The sequence below is a fragment of the Rhincodon typus genome, chromosome 2 (genome assembly GCF_021869965.1).
Source record: "Rhincodon typus isolate 14 chromosome 2, sRhiTyp1.1, whole genome shotgun sequence".
Taxonomy (NCBI): Eukaryota; Metazoa; Chordata; class Chondrichthyes; order Orectolobiformes; family Rhincodontidae; genus Rhincodon; species Rhincodon typus.
In genome coordinates, this window is record NC_063333.1 from 50,042,043 (window position 1) to 50,062,209 (window position 20,167).

General features: G+C 41.4%; 1 protein-coding gene across 1 annotated transcript in view; it reads left to right on the top strand.

The window, feature by feature from the left end:
* LOC109911903 (tomoregulin-1-like) overlaps positions 1 to 20,167 on the top strand; it is a 192,526-nt gene that overhangs the window by 1,059 nt on the left and 171,300 nt on the right. The window lies entirely within an intron of this gene.

Genomic DNA, 20,167 nt, shown 5'->3' on the forward strand with positions numbered 1-20,167 from the left:
CCCCCCCCCCCCCCCCCCCCCCCCCCCCCCCCCCCCCCCCCCGCAGCTCTATCATTCCTCCTCTACAACCCCATCCCCCTCCTCAGACTATTACCGTCCCCCACAGCCCAATCACCTCCCGGCCAGCAGCAAGATTAAAACATGCAGCATCCCCCAGGACCTCACGTGAATTTTATCGTTAAACATTTAGCGAGAGTTTTTTTGTTTAAAAAAAAGGAGCAGAAACGCTGACAGAGAATACGAGAAGCTTGAGGGTTGCGGGGGCTGAGATATCCGTATCAAAGCCGGGAAGTTGTAAAATCTCTGTATCATCGGTGAAACCTTTGACTTTTCACCGTTTGATTTGTGTAGGTCCGTAAAGTAGGAAAGGACTTTTCACTTACCATGGTTTAATTTACATCTTTACAATCCATAATATCATGGAATAAGTTTTCTGTCAATCAGTTTTCCTTTCAAAAAAAAAGAACCTTCCCACACCCCTTCTCGCGATGTGGTCTATACAGGGAACATCGCAGAGCTGTTTTCACACTGAAGCACACTGCCACTCAAACTGAAGAGTTTCCACATGAACTCTGTCTCAATGCTTAGTGATGGAGAGGAACTCTTTGAGTGCAAAACTGATTCCTTGCCTAGGACAACGTGGTCGAATTCTGTCTTGCTTTCGTGGCTGAGAATATATTCAATTTCCGGTCGTTTATATATGTCTTACATAGCGCAGTAAATATTCGGGAAGCGGGGCTGGCTTGTTTAACAGTTTGAAGGCAGTATCATGTAAAGAGGGACGCACATAACCAATTTTGCAACTTTACATGTTTGACCTGTGCAACATTCTGAAGTTGGGCACTGTGCCACACATACTGGTAATAGCCACTACCTGATGGAAGAGAACCCATGGAAACACTCATCGCTATTTGTAGGTAATGTTTCAGATAATAGACTGGATTGTTGCAGTTCTCTTAGTTTTGCTTGTAAAAGACAAGTTAACCTCGTGGTAGTTTATATCCATCTCCTGTATTTTTCTCATTGGAGACTTGCTAATTCATAGAATATAGAATAGAATAGTACACTGCAGGACCAGGCCCTTTGGCCCACTCTGTCTGTGCCAACCATGTTGCCATTCTAAACTAATCCCATTTTCTTGCAGTTGCTCCCTATCCTTCTATTTCTCCTGCCTGTTCAGGTGTCTGTCTAATGCCTTTTAAATATTGCTATCATATCTGCTTCTATCACCTCTCCTGGCAGCGCATTATGGGCACCGACCACCCCCTGTGTAAAAAAAGTCTCTTCTTGCACATCTCCTTTAAACATACCTCTCTCATCTTAAACACATGCCCATAGTATTTGACAATTTCAACCAGGGAACAATACTCCAACTATCCACTTTATCCATGCTTCTAATAACTTTATATACTTCTATCAGTTTGTCCCTCAGCATCTGACACTTTTAACAAAACCAATCCAAGCTTGTCCAACATCTCCTCATAGTTAATACACTCCTATCCATGCAAATCCTGGTAAACTTATTTTTCACCCTCTCCAAAACCTCCACATCCTATAGTGTGGTGACCATAACTGCACATACACATATCCCACTTGGCTGTTATAACAAACGTCTCTACCTCAAATAATTGGATTCATTATTTTAACATTTACCAGAGATTTTTTTTAACCCCTTTTAGAATTCTAATCCATTTTACTCACACATATCCAAGGATTGAAACATAATCAGGAATCTACAGGCCAGGAATACTCACTTCCTCCACAGTCTATTTTCTGTAAAGATAACAATATGTTATTGAATTGGATTTTAATTAACATTCAGCTGGTAAATTGATTAAAGTATAATGCAATTTACAGCAACCTTGATATGGTGAATAAATTTCTTTGGGAAATAGTAATGAGTTTTTAGGGGTTTAACTGTGCACATTAACAAGCTACTACATGCTACATTGGTTCTGTATGTACTTGATATATTTTCTAATTGACAACCCATTATTGCCAAGGATGAAAATAGGGAAATAGCCAGGGAATCAGGATGAAGTGAATAGATGACACCAAACTGTTGCTTTTGATTAGCAAATTTGTGTGACCACAGCATTTTTAGAGAGGGAAGAGAGAAGTAGAGGTCTGAAGTCTTGAGCAAAATAATTTGCATGTGGTGTTCTACAGGAAATCCTAATTTCAATACAGTGAACATGTAAGGAGAAGAATTAATGCAGCATATTGTCAACTTAGAAGGAAAAAATGAGATGAGATTAAAGGAGCAATCATTATAATGAAATTGATGAAATGAAGGCAAAAATTTCCATTGCTGACACAGATTAAAGATAGATGGGGGAGCATGGATCTAATGACAAGCCTTTTCATCCAGAAACAACCTCATAAACATGGAAGCAGCATTCAGCATTAGAACATGAATTTTCTAAAGAGTTAAGGAACAAACATATTTCTTGAAACTAGTCTTAGGAATGAAGAAGTAATAGGTCCACCTGAAGTCATAAAAAGAGCTAACAATATTAGTACATTAAAAAATAGTCAGAAGTAAGAGCTGCTAGATCACAATATAGAGATAGTGTTAATCTCTCATCCCTATTTTCAGGGCATTAAATATTATGAAAAATCACAAAGTTGAACTTATTACTCATTCATGCTCTTGATTCTCCACCCCAACATTTTCATTATTGTCTGCAGTTGGATGACCCAGGTGTCCATCAGTTTCTGAGGAGATTTACTTGAATTAGTGTCTTAAGTGTGATGAAATTTTAAGGATCCAGTTAATGGCATGTGAACTGCACATGCTCCTCATAATGGTACTAGCATGGAATGGCTCAACCAGTGATTATTGAAAGGATCGCTGACCACTGTTTTAAAAGCAGGCAAAGTTCTTGTTTGTTTTACAGATTATTGGAGGAATGCCATTGCCCAGTCAATGGCCTTCCAATGCGAAAAATGACCCCAAACATTTTATAGCTTACTTAACCCATTCTGCCATTGACAGCTGTTCAACTGAAGCTGTCTAATCCTACCTGCTTGTCATTTCTCTGTGTCCTTTTATACATTCTTTTTTTAAAGGTTTTTGGATAGACTTGTGAGAGTTGAGAGGAAACTGTTGTTGAAGAACTGAAAGAAACAAGATATAGCTTTCTAACTGAAATATGAAACCTAGGGTAGGAACCATGGAAAAGAAATACATCATGTGATTGCACACATATTATTCAAGTGCTATACATGTAAAGTCACTCCCAAATCTAAAACCTTTTCTTTTAAGTCATTTTAAAGAAGAGATGTCAAATCTGACTGTGGATGGCACACAAAATTATTACCTCTGTTTAAATTTATGGTCTATTATGCATTTATGTTGCTTTTCCAAATGCAAAAATGTGTGGTATAAGCCTTCAAAAAATTACGGGCTGTAGACTATGGCAGTTACACAACAAAAGAAGAGAAATACAGAGAGAAGCATAAGAGGACAGATAAGAAAAAGAGTCGAGGAGGAGAAATAGAGAAATAGGGACAATGACTAATGTCAACAGACATGACTAAGAGACAAACAATATTCAGTTCCTTACAATATGCAGCAATGTAGGAAATCAGCTAAAATGATTGAACAAAATACAGAGGATAAAAATAATGATCTATTCATATTCTGTGCAAAGGAATGTATCCACTTTATTCCTGTCCATCATGATAATGAATTTTGAGTGGCAAACAAGGGAATGGAGGCATAGCTGAATGGAAAGGTGTTGAATAAAGTGGAGGAACAGAAAGACCAGGTGTTGAAATACATAATTGCTTAGTATGTGAGTGCAGATAAATGAAGCCATTAAAGACCAATGGAATTTTAGATTTTATAAATATTGGCATGGAGTACACAAAAAAAGGAAATATCTTTTACATGGACATTACAGATCATGGTTATTGTATTGTGTAGTGTTTGGTACCATATTATAGACAAAAATGAAATAATTTGGTAAACAATGCAAAATAAAACAAGTTATACAAATATACCAGGGACAAGAAATGCTACTTATTTGGAGAGTCCTTAAATACTAGGACTGTGAAAGCAAACAAGATAGCAATAGAGGTTCTGTTTTAAATTATGAAGGGTTTTGATCAGATGACTAGGGAATGTCTATTTATTTCTGGTTGGCTAGATATTGCCCAGTGATTATCAATTGAAAATTGTCATTTAAAGAGTGAGGATGTAAGTTTGGAAAAACACTTTGTACAGAGATTTTTAGAGCATGGCAGGTTTTGCCACAGGGAGTAATTGAGGTAGAGACCGTTACATATTTTAAGTGAATAGCAGATAGATACTTGAAGCGAAGGAAGATATAGGGCTATAGGGAGAGAGCAGTGTAGTTGAATTAGATTTTGATTGCTTCTGTATAGAAATAACTTTTAAAAAACTTACTAATAACACTGAAAATGATAACTATTGGATTTTATTACATGTAGTTATCGTCTTATTAACTTCACCATGCATAGTTCCCTCATCAAACAACTAGGTTCTGATTGAACTGAGTCTCCGTTTTCTGAGCAAGTAATCTTTATGACCCTCCACCTTAGTAACAGATTCATACATTAAAACAAACTTCATTGTGGATCTGACCTGTTCCTATCCAGGCCATGAATATATCCTTGCACCATATGAGCATGTTTCTCTGTTAGCTACACTAATCGCAGCTGCAAGCCAAGATTTGAATGCCTTCCAAAGACACCCAGACTAATATAAAAGGGGGAAAGAACTGATAATCTAGGCCTTGGGTCATTTTAGTTTCAGAGAACTAAATGTTTCTAGAGCAACAAGGCCAGGTCGATCCTCCTGTTTCGTAAGTGTAATATTGTGGCTTTTTAACAAGGGTGTTATAAAGCAACTTAACATCTGATCTCTCTTAAGTAATATCACAGGAGATTCACCAATAATAATTCATCCATTCTGTTTATATTGTAGTGCAGTATGAAAAGTAATAAATACAGGCAGCAAGGCATGTTAATATTTTGACAAATATCGCCAGAGTTGTATCATTGGGTGCCAGCTGCTCAATTCCTTTTTATCCAAGTTCCTGGTTTCAAACAGCCAACCCCAGACCATAACTGCCAGGTTGTTCCTGTAGATATGTAGCTCAGCCTCCACACAACCAAAGAGACACAAATGGAAGTTAATTGTAACCTAGCCCATTGGGTGAGTTTAGGTTGGACATCTGTTTTGTATCTGGTCTGATTTTACTTTTTATTAGCTTCAATTAAAATTCATTCTCAGAATTCCTTCAGATATCAGAAGCTTGGAGTTCTGACTTACTTTAAATTCAGCGAATAGAAAGGAGAAAAGGGAGAGAAAGATGTACCGACAAACAGAGAGAGTGAGAAAAATGTCCAAGGAGAGGAAAAGTAATGCAGACGAACTGTTTTAGATGGATAGAAAAGAGAATAGGTGAAATGAGTAAAGACTTTGGCAGTAGAAGTTTTAATGAGATGTATTTAACTTTATTTTAACTCTGTTTCAATGAATGGATCTTGAGTAGGTTGAAATAAAGTCCTCAGGGTGAAAAACAAACAGATACAAAGTGGCAAATATGTATGAAAGGAAAGAAAGAAAAGAAAACAGAGAAAGGGAATGGTAACAAAATTAACAGAAAGAGGGGTACAACCTAATGATTTAATTTTTGTTCAACAACACCAATGAAGGTAACTTCAGTACAATGATGTATCCATACTTTCCAGCCTCAAAATGAGTAGACTTCTGTCTTCCCCAGTCAGCACAAAAACTAGTGCCATTCTTAAAGGGGGCCTATGAAATGCATTTGAAGGACTTTTCTGTTTAAGGTGGTAGACCTTTTCAAGTTGTAAACTGGAAATCCAAGAGCCTGAGTACCAATCATGTGCAGTTTGATCATTTGTACAGGTGTTAGAAGGGAACAGTAGGTTGAAATGATTTTGTGAGGATGCTGCCACAAAGTTAATCTGAGTTGCTGCTTTTATTGCTGGCAGCCAGTTACTAATCCCCCTCCCTGCCCCCCATTCCCCTCTGCTGCAAGCGTGACATCTTCTTGCCCGCCACCTAGCTTTCTACCAGCCTTTTTAATTGATATCAATAGACCTCATTCCAGGAACTCCATCTGAACACTTGCTCGGTAGCCCATAACTCTCAGGTCCAATTAACAAGGCTGTGACTGAAGCCTATGCCAGTGCTTGTCTAGATGCAGTGATAGGCTGTGCCTTCCCTCAACTCAAAATTGACAACATTGGATTCTTCAAAATAGAGTGCTCAATGTCATTTCAACCCTCTTGAACTATCTAGGACAATAGCATCCATACTATGGACTAAACTCTGGAACCTAATTACAGGAAACAATTGAGGTTTATAAATCATACAAGTGTAAGATTCATGATTTATTTAAACCTCTTGATTCACTTAAAGGATCTGCTATCTGTATATAAATATTTTGTCACTTTCAGATTTCTTTGTGTCATGTACAAGGTAAATATCAGGCAGTGTTTCATTTCATTAGTAGGAGGTCAATAGACCATGCTATGCATTGAATAAAATTCATTAAACATCTCTCAGTAATGTATCATTTGCTACTTATTCTCACTGAGTCCGTATATAATAAATTCAGACAAGATCAAAAGCATAAAAAATTCACCACAGTGCGATTTACTATAAATAAATTAGTTGCATTTCCTTAAATATTCTTTAAGGTGCATCTTTTCAAGTATTTTATTTATGTTGCATTGCTAAAGTAAATTATTCTGTTTCTAATCCTTTGAATATTAATCTTCTAGTGTCTGTTCACTATTGTATTTTATTAGTTTTTGGTTTTACAGCAGAAGGTACATGACAGTGAACTGATCAGAGATTGATGGTGCTTTGTATTACTTCTCGTTAGTTAGAGTCAAATAGGAATGGCCAGCATATATCTACTGACTTTTATTACCAGGTTTTGCTTTTAGATACGTCCATAACACTTCTGTTCACAGCTTCAGTTCCTTCGAAGTGTAACTGTTCTGCGAATGTTTTTAATTGTCAAAATGGATTCTTGTGGTCACAGTGCAGCTGGCACCAGATTATCCGGGAATTGAGTAATTCAGAAAAATGCTAATTGCATTTGCAGGCCTTCTGTCTTTTTACCAGTATCTGTAGCTGCAAAAAATGATTGGACATATTTGAGCCAGTTGTCGAAGTTATGTTATGATTATCCTGTTGGGATGAATCACTTGAAATCGACGTTGATAATCTTCTACAGTTGCTCACCATGCATTAAAATATTTAACATTAAAATGTTTAATCCTTTTTCTGTCATCTGATGCTAATAACAACCTAAGGGTGGGGCAACCATGTGAGGAGGAAGTATTTTGGAAATTTAGTTTAGTACCATGTACCCCAGACAAATGGAACATCTTATTTCTATGGAAAAAATGTTTTCAAACCAGTGTAGGAAGTCAATTGCAGTGTGCAGAGGCTTGGAATTTTTAATTATATTTGCCACATCAAAACATTTGAGAAGTAAACATAAAATTGATGAAAGATTGTTCATTTCTATTAGCATGTGTGATGTAGGTATGTGCAATGTTGTTTCATTAGCTAAACCCATGTGTTTTTGTAGTGGATTTGAAGACCTCACTTAAGGTAATAAAAACTATGCTTTGCAATTTCTTTTATTGCAATAATCTGTGCATATTTTCAAAACAATGACTTCAAGTTGAGCACTAAATATACTGAGACAACAAGGTGCAGGGCTGGATGAACACAGCAGGCCAAGCAGCATCATAGGAGCAGAGAGGCTGACGTTTCGGGCCTAGACCCTTCATCAGAAAAGGGGGAGGGGAAGGGGTTTCTGAAATAAATAGGGAGAGAGTGGGAGGCGGATAGAAGAGGGATAGTGGAGAGGATAAGTGGAGAGGAAACAAACAGGTCGAAGAGGCAGGGATGGAGCCAGTAAAGGTGAGTGTAGGTAGGGAGTTAGGAAGGGGATAGGTCAGTCCAGGGAGGACGGACAGGTCAAGGGGGCGGGATGAGGTTGGTCGGTAGGAGATGGACGGTTGTGTCTGGTGCAAAAAGTACATTTTATCACAGCAAATCTTTGACATTAGTTGCCAGAGGATACATCATTGTGGAAACAGTACTAAGTAAAATGGTAAGGTAAAACATGTGAAAAGTTGCTTCAACGTCAAAAATCAATACATTGCTAACATAGAATTTGTAGTACTGTGCTGGCATTTAGGGATTTAGTTGAGTTTCTGGAGCAACTTGGTCTTCACATATCCACAGAGAAAAAACACTGTTGTAAATGATAGCCTAGTACTCGTGTTTCACTCTCTTTAATGCAAGAGTGGAATAATTTAAGGAAAGTTAGCACAGATTAACCAACCTTGAGTTGTTCATTAGAATTTTTGCTCTTGGCTGTAATTGTCATTGGAAAATGTATTTTTGTCTCTGCTAACACTATCCACAGCAGCTTGGCCGAATATTTCACATATTCTTTTGCACATTGTCAATTTATTTTCCATATGGTGTATTGACTGTATGACCATGGGTAAGCATTTTGTTTTGATTGGAAGAATATATTTTCCCATTATTGCAAATGATATAACAGAAGTGTTTCTGACACGTCATAACATTGTTGCTGGATTTTTTTATTCATTCATGAGGTGTGGGTACACTGGCTAAGCGAACATTCATTTCCTCTGTAGTGTTTGTAGCAAGATCAGCCAGGTGAACCCAATAGAATATGAGTTCTCTGATTGGACCAGATTAACAGTGCCAATCAGGGAGTCCTGGCTGACGGATAAGAACAGGACTGTCAGAGGTTCTGTTCACTCTGACAGCTGGCTCTGAGGAAGCTAGATCAGTATCAAGGACTCTCCATGGGTAAATAAAGGGTGACTTTGGTGATGGGGTACCGGCGTGAGTGATGTTATTTCAGCCTGTTCCTAAGTGCCCTTGATCTGCCTTATTGAACTGCTGCAATTCATTTAATGTAGGCCCACCCCTAATGCTATTAGGGAGGAAGGGAGTTCCAGGATTTTGACACAGCAACAGGGAAGGAATGGTGATATACTTACAAATCAGGATGGCGTGTGGCTTCGAGAGAAACTTGAAAGGTGGTAGTGTTCACATTTATTTGCTGCCCTTGTCCATCTAGGTGTCGGAGCTCACAAGTTTGGAAGGTGCTATCTGAGAAGATTTGTTGATTTGTAGCAGTGCACAATCTGTAATTGTGCATCAGTAGTGATAGGAGTGAATATTGAAGACATTAGATCAGCTGTCAGTCAAGTGGGCTGCTTTGGTGCTGACTGTATTGAATGTTGCTGGAGCTGCAGTCGTGCAGGAACGTGTAGTGTATTCCATCATATTCCTGACTTGTACCTTGTAGATGGCGAACAGTCTTTGAGGATTTAGGAGGTGATGCACTCACTGTAGAATTCCTGGCCTCTGACCTGCTTTTAGAGCCAAAGTGTTATATGACTGGGCCAGTTCATTTTCTGGTCAACTGTAACTACCAGGTTGTTGATAGTGGGGGATTCATTTGCAGCTTTGAATGTCAAAGAGTGATGGTTGGGTTCCTTCTTGGAAATGTTTATTGCCTGGCACTTGTGTGGCACAAATATTACTCACCACTTTTCAGCCCAAGTCTGAATGTTGTCCAGGTCTTGTTGCATTTGAACATGGACTGCATCAGTACCTGAAGAGTCGCGAACGGTGCTGAACATTGTGAAATCATCAGTCAGTGTCCCCAGTTCTGACCACACAATAGAGAGAAATTCATTGATGAAGCAGCTGAAGATGGTTGCACTTATGGCACTACCCTAAGGAACTCCGACAGTGATCTTTGAATCCTTACAGTGCAGAAAGAGGCCATTTGGCCCATCAAGTCTGCATCAACCCTGCTGAGAACGTCCCACCGAGACCCAACTCTATCCCCATAACCCCGCATTTACCGTCGCCATCCCACCTAGTCTACACATCCCTACACACTATGGGGCAATTTGGTAAGGCCAATCCACCTAACCTAGACATTTTTGGACTGTAGGAGGAAACCCGAGACAGGAAACCCATGCAGACACAGGGAGAGAGTGCAGACTCCACACAGACAGTCACCCAAGGCTGGAATTGAGCCCAGGACCCTGGACACTGTGAGGCAGCAGTGCTAACCACTGAGCCACCGTGCCTGCTGATGTCCTGGAACTGAGATGATTCGCCATTAACAACCACAACCATCTTTCCCTGTGCTAGGCATGACTCCAACCATTAGAATGTTTTCCCCCGATTCCAATTGACTGTAGTTTTGCTGGAACTCCATGATGTTTGCTAAGTGCCTTAAATCGAAGGGCAGTCACTCTCACTTCCCCTTGAGCTCAGCTTTTTTGTTCATTTTTGGATCAAGGCTAATAATGAGGTCAGGAGCTGAGAGGGCCTGACAGAACCCAAAATGAGCATCAGTTAGCAAAATATTGTTGGGTAAGTGGCACTTGATAACACTGCCAGTGACATTTTGCATCAATTTACTGATGCTTGAGAGAAGACCGATGGACAGTATTTGACTGCGCTGGAGTTGTCATGCTTTTTGTGCACACAACATGACCGGGTAACTTGCCTCATGCCGAGTAGCTGCTAGTGCTGTAACTGAACTGAAACCGCTGGGCTAGGGGCATGGTGAGTTCTGGAGTACAGGACTAGTGTCGGAATGGTGTCAGGACTACAGCCTTTGCAGCATCCAGTGCCCTCTTCTGTTTCTTGATATCATGATGATTGAATAAAATTGGCTGAAATCTGGCATCTGCGATGCTGGGGAGTTCCAGAGGAGACAAGCTGGATCATCAACTCGGCACTTCTGGTGAAGATGCTTGTCAATGTTTCAACCCTGTCTTTTATACAAATGTGCTGGGCTCCTCCATCATTTGTGGGGCCTTCTCTTTCAGTGAGTCGTTTCATTGTTGACCACTGTTAATGACTGGATGTGGCAAGACTGCAGAGCTTAGCTATACCCTAATGACTGTGGGATTGCTGAGTTGTCTACTGCATGCTGCTTATGCTGCATGGGATCCTTGGGGCGAAGTGGCCCACCACTGTTCCCATGTACCAAATAGAATGAGAAGTTTAAATCAAATAGGTGAAAAAATATCTGGGAAATTAATCTCTGACACATTCATAGCATGTGCCAGCAATGTTTTCCACTGCTCTTGTATTCTCTGGGAAGTGAAGAACATCGAACATCGAATAGCACAGGCCCTTCGGCCCACAATGTTGTGCCGACCTATTATCCTACTAAGATCAATCTACCCTGCATACCCTACATTATACTATCCTCCATGTGCCTATCCAAGAGTTGCTTAAAAGTCTCTAAAGTATCTTGAGTCTACTACAACTGCCGGCAGTGCATTCCACGCACCCACCACTCTGTGTGAAGAACCTACCTCTGACATCTCTCTTATACCTTCCTTCAATCACCTTAAAATTATCCCCCCTCGTAATAGTCATTTCCACCCTGGGAAAAAATCTCTGACTATCCACTCTATCTATCCCTCTCATCATCTTGTACACCTCTATCAAGTCATCTCTCATCCTTCTTCGCTCCAATGAAAAAAGCCCTAGCTCCCTCTACCTTTCCTCATAAGACCTGCCCTCCAGTCCAGGCAGCATCCTGGTAAATCTCCTCTGCACCCTCCCTAAAGCTTCCACATCTTTCCTATAATGAGGTGACCAGAAATGAACACAATATTCCAAGTGAGGTCTAACCAGAGTTTTATAAAGCTGCAGCAGAACCTCACGGCTCTTAAACTCAATTCCCCTGCCAGTGAAAGCCAACACAGCATACGCCTTCTTTACAAACCTAACAACTTGGGTAGCAACTTTGAGGGATCTCTGGACGTGGACCCCAAGATCCCTCTGTTTCTCCACGCTGCTGAGAATCCTGCCATTAACCCTGCATTCTGCATTCAAATTCGACCTTCCAAAATGAATCACATCACACTTTTCTGGGCTGAATTCCATCTGCCACTTCTTTGCCCAGCCCTGCATCCTGTCAATGACCCATTGCAACCTACAACAGCCCTTCATGCTGTCTACAACGCCACCAACCTTCATGTCATTGGCAAACTTACTAACCCACCCTTCCGCTTCCTCATCCAAGTCATTTATACTTCCTAATGTCCAACTTATTTGCCATTGGAAAACCTTGAGGTGAGGCCCCTGGTCCTTCATACCCTGTCTTGCTAATACAATCTAGCTGCTTCGTTGTTTTGTAAACCTTGATCATATCATCCTTGGTATTTTTCTAAAATATATAGATAGTGCTATAAATTCTGAAAAATCTGAATAACTAATGGATTTTAAACCATAAATCAATCTTGTGTTCCTTCTCTACAGATGTCCAAAGCCTCAATTACCCCACTGTGTGAGGATTCAAACACAAATTTCTAAGTGAGTTCAAACCTGGGTCTCGTGCAGGAGATAATGAGATATTCTGGGATGAATTAAGCAGAATGATGTGGTGAAGTTTAGAGTGGCAGTTCCAGCACCTAGGGTCAAGATGGCTAAAGGCACAGTCCCACCAATGTTTTGGCAAAGTTTGGAGTTAAGAAAGACATGGATAAGGACTTCACTAGTTGATAGGTGCTGACATAATAACACTGGAATGGTAATAGGTGCCTTTGTGGTGAAAAGGAAATTGTGTCAGAAGCTAAGCTCAGGGTTGATTAAGCACTGAGGTAATGAACAGTCTGGTTCAGACCTGAGACAGTGATCAGCAAGACCAGGTTCATTTAAACGGCACTGCTAATGGCATGAAATCTTTTTAATGACATAGAAAGAGACATGAATGATTCTGACAACTGTGCATCCTAACATTTAAAAATGCACCACTTTTTTTGGATTATAGTGGTGTAATGTCATTTTAATTTGTTGCAACAGCTTGTTCTTCCTTTCTTGTATTCTTTTCCTCTACGTTTTATTTTGCTTTGCAGTTTCTACCAGAAAATAGTTCCCAAACTTTCTTGTTAATTTGCATGTATCCTGTGCTTTTTCGTATACCATTAATTAATATTTTAATATTCTCATTGGTACACAAAATCCTTTCTTTCTTCCGGTTCAGTGTATTCATCTGCAACTTCTACAATTCTAAAACTGACAGATCCCACAATATTTAATCTAAATTCAACTGAAAGTGTTTCTGGAGCAATGTTTCTCATGAAAAAAACATCTTTCGTGACTACTGATGCATCATCTCAATTTTATCAGCTTTTGAAAGAATTTTTTTTCACCATTTCTTTCACTATCATGATTTAGTGCTTCCACTCATGCAGGACAATTTTAAACCTACACTATAAAGTTTAAAAGCTGCCAGTGCATTTTTGGCAAATGTGAAACATTTTTATAAAACTAAAATTCCATGGAAGATTTTATGCCAAATAATTTTTTTCCTATAGAGTGCATTTACTATAATCACCTAAATTTTAAAAGTATTTTCCAGTGTAAAGTAGATATTACTCAGAAAATTAAAGCCATCCTAGAAGCAAGAGAGTGATTTTTTCCCTGTTGCTTTTAGCATGATTTCAATGTTCAAAGAGGACAACAAAACTTGTGTGACAGAAAAGTACACAGAAGTTACTTCTGCTTTTTTTCTACCGTTAAATTGTACATCATCGGTCTGCCACTCTGCTTCTATATATTTGGACTTGGTTTTCTCTGCTTCTGACAGCATTATTCTACCAACATACTTGCTGCAACTCTTATTTCACTGAGGGCTTCTTGGGAGGGGGCTTATCTTGTCATATGCTGCGCGCGTTTTGATAATTCTGTTGGCAGAATAGGAGCAACACAAAATGGAGCAAAGATGATTTGGGCACCATAAGCCTATTTCCTACTTGGATAAACAGTGCAATAATGGTCCTCAGTAAAAGTGGTCCAAACAGAAATATTTGGATATTACAAAGAGGCAACTGGCTCTACTTGATTGGTCACCAGCTGGGTGTGATGAAAGTCTCTCTTTATTATACTGTAGTTTGGTCCCATCTATTAGTTTGTGCGTAACAATTCATAAACGGCTGAACTTTGACATTGCTGGTGAGGACATCCAGAAAGAAATATTGGATTCTTGGAATCACATTTGTTGCTTACCTCGTATTTGAATATATCCACAGAATCACATTTGGCGACCCTGTTCCCCTCCTACTTCATAATATTTTCCTTCATCCACCTATAAAATCTAGTGTAAAATGATGATGTAGGGGGGTGAAGTTCCTCACAGCTGCTTCTGTTTCATTGAGGAAAGTCTGACCCCCATTTTAACTCCCTACACTTGGTGACAAAGATGCAGGAGAGGGATGAAAATTGGGACCACTCCTGTTATCCTTTTATCTTCCTACTATATCTCAAATCAACCTGCTGTTTTTGAGAATGCGAGCAGACGCATACAGGAAAGAAGAATACAGATTGAGTTAATTCGAGCCTGGGACCTGAGCAAAGGAGAAGTGGCAGGTTATTCATAAACTAAAGTGAACACACAGAGCTGCAGATGCTGGATATCTGAAACAAAAACAGAGAATACTGGAGAAACTCAGCAGGTCTGGCAGCATCTGCAGAGAGAAGCAGTGGTTTCCAGTGATCCTTTAAAGGACCAGACCTACTGTGTTTCTCCAGCACTGTCTGTTTTTGTTTATGTTTTGGTCATAAGCTAAAACTGTAGAAGGGGTTTAGGAGTTCAGAATATGCACAGACAGATTTAACATTTTTATTTGAGGGTTCATTGTGGGGACAGAAGTGCTCCTTCAGGACTCACAAGATAGCATTGGGTTTTCCTTACCCTGAGATAATTCCCAAAACCAATTGCCTTTGCTCCCTCCCCCACCTCCAACCCCTCTACATTGACTCATTTCTACAGTAGCACCTTAAAAAGCCTATACGGAGTTTCCCGGAAACGTCATCAAACATTTCAATTCTCCTTGGGAGCAGGATTGCCCAACCCTCCCAGAATGCCAAGGAGTCTACTGGATTCATCATGAATCTCCTGGTGGCATTTATAAATGATCCAAAAGATTGTAAAAGGAAAAGGGCTCACTCTTAATCCTCCCGTCTCTGGAAAAGAACAAATAAGCTTGTCACATCAACATAAATCTGAGTTAATAGGGTTGTTTCCGTACATTATTTTGGCAAGGCTAATTGATTTCAGTCAACAGATTGGATCTAAGCTTTGCAATCCTGCCACAGCCAGTCTCCATTGATTAGAGTTATAGCTGACACACAGGAAGACAGTTGCGGTTGTTGGAGGTAAATCATCTCAGCTCCAGGACATCTCTGCAGGAGTTCCTCAGGGTAGCGTCCCAGGCACAGCCATCTGCAGCTGCTTCATCGATGACCTTCGCTCTGTCATAAGGACAGAAGTGAGAATGTTCGCTGATGATTGTACAATGCTCAGCACCATTCGCAACTTCTGTACCAAAACAGTCTGTTTTCAAGGCCTGGAAGAAAGATAGAGATAGTAGGAACTGCCAATGCTGGAGAATCTGAGATAACAAGGTGCAGGGCTGGATGAACACAGCAGGCCAAGCAGCATCAGAGGAGCAAGAAGGCTGACGTTTCGGATCGAGACCCTTCTTCAGAAATGGGGGAGAGCAAGGGGATTCTGAAATAAATAGGGAGAGAGGGGGAGGCGGATAGAAGATGAATAAAGGAGAAGATGGGTGGAGAGGAAACAAACAGGTCAAAGAGGCGGGGTTGGAGCCAGTAAAGGTGAATGTAGGTGGGGAGTTAGGGAGGGGATAGGTCGGTCCAGGGAGGATGGACAGGTCAAGGAGGTGGGATGAGGTTAGTGGGTAGGAGCTGGGGGTGGGGCTTGAGGTAGGAGGAGGGGATAGGTGGGAGGAAGGACAGGTTAGGGAGGCGGGGATGAGCTGGGTTGGTTTTGGGCTGCGGTCGGGGGAGGGGAGATTTTGAAGCTTGTGAAGTCTACATTGATACCCTTGGGCTGCAGGGTTCCCAAGCGAAATATGAGATGCTGTTCCTGCAGCTTTCGGGTGGCATCATTGTGGCAATGCAGGAGGCCCAGGATGGACATGTCGTCCAAGGAGTGGGAGGGGGAGTTGAAATTGTTCGCGACTGGGAGGTGTAGTTGTTTGTTGTGAACTGAGCGTAGGTGTTCCGCAAAGCGGTCCCCAAGCCTCTGCTTGGTTTCCCCGATGTAGAGGAGGCCACAACGGGAACAGCGGGTACAGTATATCACATTAACAGATGTGCAGGTGAACATCTGCTTGATGTGGAAGGTCTTCTCAGGGCCTGGGATGGGGGTGAGGGGGGAGGTTTAGGGGCAGGTGTAGCACTTGCTCCGGTTGCAGGGAAAAGTTCCGGGTGTGGTGCGGCTAGTGGGGAGTATGGAGCGGACAAGGGAGTCATGGAGAGAGTGGTCTCTCCGGAAAGCAGATAAGGGTGGGGAGGGAAAAATGTCTTTGGTAGTGGGGTCGGATTGCAGATGGCGGAAGTGACGGAGGATGATGTGTTGGATCAGTGGTTGGTGGGGTGGTACGTGAGGATGAGGGGGATTCTGTTTTGGTTGTTATTGCGGGGACAGGATGTGAGGGATGAGTTGCGAGAAATGCGAGAGACACGGTTGAGGTCATTTTCGACCACTGTGGAGGGGAAGTTGCGGTCCTTGAAAAACGAGGACATCTAGGATGTCCGGGAGTAGAATGCCTCATCTCGGGAGCAGATGCGGCGGAGGCAAAGGAATTGGGAATAAGGGATGGCATTTTTGCAGGAAGGTGGGTGAGAGGAGGTGTATTCTAGGTAGCTGTGGGAGTCGGTGGGCTTGAAATAGATATCGGTTTCCAGGTGGATGCCAGAGATGGAGACAGAGAGGTCCACGAAGGAGAGAGAGGTATCAGAGATGGTCCAGGTGAACTTAAGGTTGGGGTGGAAGGTGTTAGTGATGAAGTGGATGAACTGTTCAAACTCCTTGTGGGAGCAAGAGGCGGCGCGGATATAGTCATCGATGTAACGGAGGAAGAGGTGGTGGATAGTGCCAGTGTAGCTTTGGATTAGGGATTGTTCCACGTATCCTACAAAGAGGCAGGCATAGCTTGAGCCCATGCGGGTACCCATGCCCGCCCCTTTGTCTGTAGGAAGTGGGAGGAATTGAGAGAGGAGTTGTTGAGGGTGAGGACGAGTTCGGCTAAGCGGATGAGGGTGTCAGTGGAGGGGGACTGGTCGGGCCTGCAGGACAGGAAGAAGCGGAGGGCCTTTAGGCCATCTGCATGGGGAATGCAGGTATATGGGGACTGGACGTCCATGGTAAAGATGAGGTTTTGGGGACCAGGGAATTGGAAGTTTTGGAGGAGGGCGTGGGTGGTGTCGCGGGCGTAGGTAGGGAGTTCCTGGACCGAGGGAAGAGGCGTGGAAGAAAGTCCAGGTTTGAGCTGATAATTGGGAGCTGTTGTTTCCACCACAGAAATGCCAGGTAATGAACATCTCCGACAAGAAAGAATCTCTGCCCCTTGACGTTCAATGGTGTTACCATCACTGAATCCCTCAGTATCAACATCCTGGGGTTACCATTGACCAAAAACTGGACAGGACCAGCCATACTGCAGCTACAAGAACTGGTCAGAGGCCAGGAATTTTGTGATGTCTACTTCACCTCCTCATTGCCCAAAATCTGTCTGCATTTACAAGACACAAGTCAGGGATGTGTCGGGAAATGCACAGTCACATGGCAGTAGTGAGCAAGTTCAATAACAGGGACAGACCCAGGCTGGCCAACATAGTGGAACCATAATTCTGACTCACTGCTGGACTATAGGCTTGGTTTGTGTGGCGAACAATTCCAAATTCTGTAAGTGGTGATAAGGTGGAACATGTGGCTCTGGTGGTTTGTGTCTTGATTATAAACGTAAGATTAAAACTGTTAATTATCAACATTTCAAACAAGTCTCAGTTTAAACAGATCTATGAGAGGCAAGACTGATGGACAGAACTTTCTGTCACCATGCTGAGATCTATCTGACAGGTAAAGGTTCTGTTTAAATGACATTGGGAGGGCTGGCCACCGACTTCCTCACAGTTGTAGTTGTGGCCAAAGTTGATGCACTCAGTCAGTGCAGTGTAAGTGTGGTTTTCTTTGGATTTTTTCTAATCTTGGGATGTTGAGAACAACAAATTTAAAAGATCTCAAGATAGATGCTGTGGGGGAGAGAAAAGACGAACCAAAAAGTGAAATAATTGTCATAAAAGTGAGTCTAGGGAGACAACCAAGGGAAATGGGGAGTAATGGTGCGGTGAATGAAGAATTGGGCCAATGAAGGAATTCTCCCTCATGCAACGTGCTGATGGTTTTCCATGATGTCACTTCTGCCGATATCTTTGGAATATGACCTACCAGAGCTGGCATTCCTACTTGGGAGCGCTGCCTGCATCAGGATATAGACTAAACTTCCACACTCATTGAATTTGGGCTCTCAGTTGGGTCTTCTATTATAGCAGCAGAACAAAAGAAGTGGTTATGGTGTCCAGGTACTTTCTGCTTCAATTGCAAACCCTGGAATTGAATTCTATAACCCCACAAATCTCTGCGCAGAGGTCTGACTTGCTCTGTTATAAATCTCTTATGTTTAATTTTATTCTACTTCCCTGATCTACTGGCTATAGCTACACTTTGCTTCTGTACAGCCAGTTCCAGCCTTTCAATTTAAGCATTTCTATCATATTGTCATGTAATCTGTATTGTTCTAATGAAAATTGCTCCACTCCTTCAAGTCTTTCTTTATCACTGTAAGATCTTAATTTTTCTATTGTATGGATTCCAGCATTGCACCCAATACTTAAACGGATGAATTATTAAGATCTTATACAGACTCATCTTTGCTTTTTGGCTCTCATATTCCATGTCTTGTAATAAAACCAAAAATTCCGTTTGCTTTGGTCACAGCCTTAATAATTTAAGTTCTGCCTTTAATGTTTAAAATCCCTCTGCTCGTCTGTTGTGTCTAATACGTACTGACGTTGAATTCTACCAATTTCCCATCTTGCAAATGTACAGCTTCCTTTAATTTTGTAAAGATTTAACTATGCAGACAAGTTCTTATTTCAGCATTAGCTGCAAATTTCAACATCAACTCCTTTGTAAGCCTATCTGAATAACTGCAATTAATTTTAACTCTCAGCAGGTTTGGCGTGAGATGCGTACTCAAACTTCAGGCCCAATCATTTTAACCCCTGAGCCTCATTCTAATTTGTTTGGTGCGTTTACATCCTGATTGTGTTCAGAATGTGACACTGACCTACTTTGTATAACACAGTTTTAGGCAGCCATATCAATGCCTATATGAAGAGGTAGTGCAAACCTTTATTTCTGCAAGGCAGCTGTAAGGGGTTGATTTTGTGGAAATGAGTCAGAAGCAGGCTCTGAAGTTTTTCCAGAGTCTTTAGCCAAAGAGCTGAGGGCAATCACGATGATGGCGTTATACTATAGTTATACAGTCATAGAGGTGTACAGCATTGAAACAGACCCTTGGCTCCAACTTGTCCATGCTGACCAGACATCCTAAATTAATCCAGCCCCATTTGCCAGCATTTGGCCCATATCCCTCTAAACCCTTCCTATTCGTATACCCATCCAGATGCCTTTTAAATGTTGTAATTGTACCAGCCTCCGCCACCTCCTCTGGCAGCTCCTTCCAGTAGTGAGCAGGGGACAGAGGAACATATATGTAGGCTGATATGGAAAGATATAAAAACAACAGGATTGTTTCAGTGAGTGATTTTAACTTCCCCAATATTGACTGGGACTCCCTCAGTGCCAGGGGTTTAGATGGGGCAGAATTTGTTAGGTGAATCCAAGAGAGTTTCTTGAAACAATATACAGATAGTCTAACTAAGGATGAGGCCGTGCAAGACCTTGGGGAATTTGGGAATGAGACCGGCTAGGTGATCAAAGTTTCAGTGGGGGAGAAAGTGATCACAATTCTGTTAAATTTTAAGATAGTCATGGATAAAGATAAGACTGGTCCTCAGATGAAAGTTCGAAATTGAGGTAGGCTAATTGCAACAATATTAAGCAGGAACTGGAGAAATTAGATTGGCGCCGCTGTTTGATGGTAAATCCACATCTGACATTTAAGAGATAACAGTGTGGAGCTGGAGGAACACAGCAGGCCAGGCAGCATCAGAGGAGCAGGA